This window comes from Asparagus officinalis, chromosome 6, assembly GCF_001876935.1.
Source record: "Asparagus officinalis chromosome 6, Aspof.V1, whole genome shotgun sequence".
Classification (NCBI taxonomy): domain Eukaryota; kingdom Viridiplantae; phylum Streptophyta; class Magnoliopsida; order Asparagales; family Asparagaceae; genus Asparagus; species Asparagus officinalis.
The window spans coordinates 702,243-702,941 of NC_033799.1; positions in this window are offsets into that span (position 1 = coordinate 702,243).

Below are 699 nucleotides of genomic sequence, written 5' to 3' on the forward strand. Positions count from 1 at the left end.
TCTTTCCTTTTCAACTTAGTTAAATGGCCAATACTTGGATGTTTGGAAAGGGAAGAAAGGCCATGTGATCGTTGGGACTGTCAACAATCATATGTGTACTTAATTAGTTAACTCTTCACCAATCAACCAAAGGAAGTAGCATAGAATAATTAAGCTTTGATGTCAAAAAAAAAAAAAAAATTCCTTAGCTGTCTGCATTCTCTGGCAAACAAATATGAGGAGTTAACATGTCAACATTTTTTTTTATTTTGTAAGCATAGCTCCTAAACCAAGAATACAATATTCCGTAGAAATCATCGACATGATACAAACTAGTATTCAGGTTAGAATAATGTGGGATTAGGTGCAAGGTTAGGTGTAGCTGCTTCCAATAAAAGAAGTCTTCTTCCCCTTGACTTCATTATTTTTCATAAAATACCATGCGACTCCCACTCAAGCTGCAAGTTGAGAGGCAAAGCAAATTTGTCTCTTTTGTTCATTGTAACCTGGGACTGTACATGCTTGGGTGCGATGAACCCCACATGCATCATGACATTGATGACCATGTTCATCTCTTAATTAGGCTTTTCCCACTAATTAAAACCGAAGGGGGCTAAGGAGAACAAACTTCTATGATTGAGTACTATATACTGCGAGTTTAAGTCAACTAAAGCTTCTACTTTTGACTCGTAGAGTTCTACTCATGTGTATCCTCAGTCG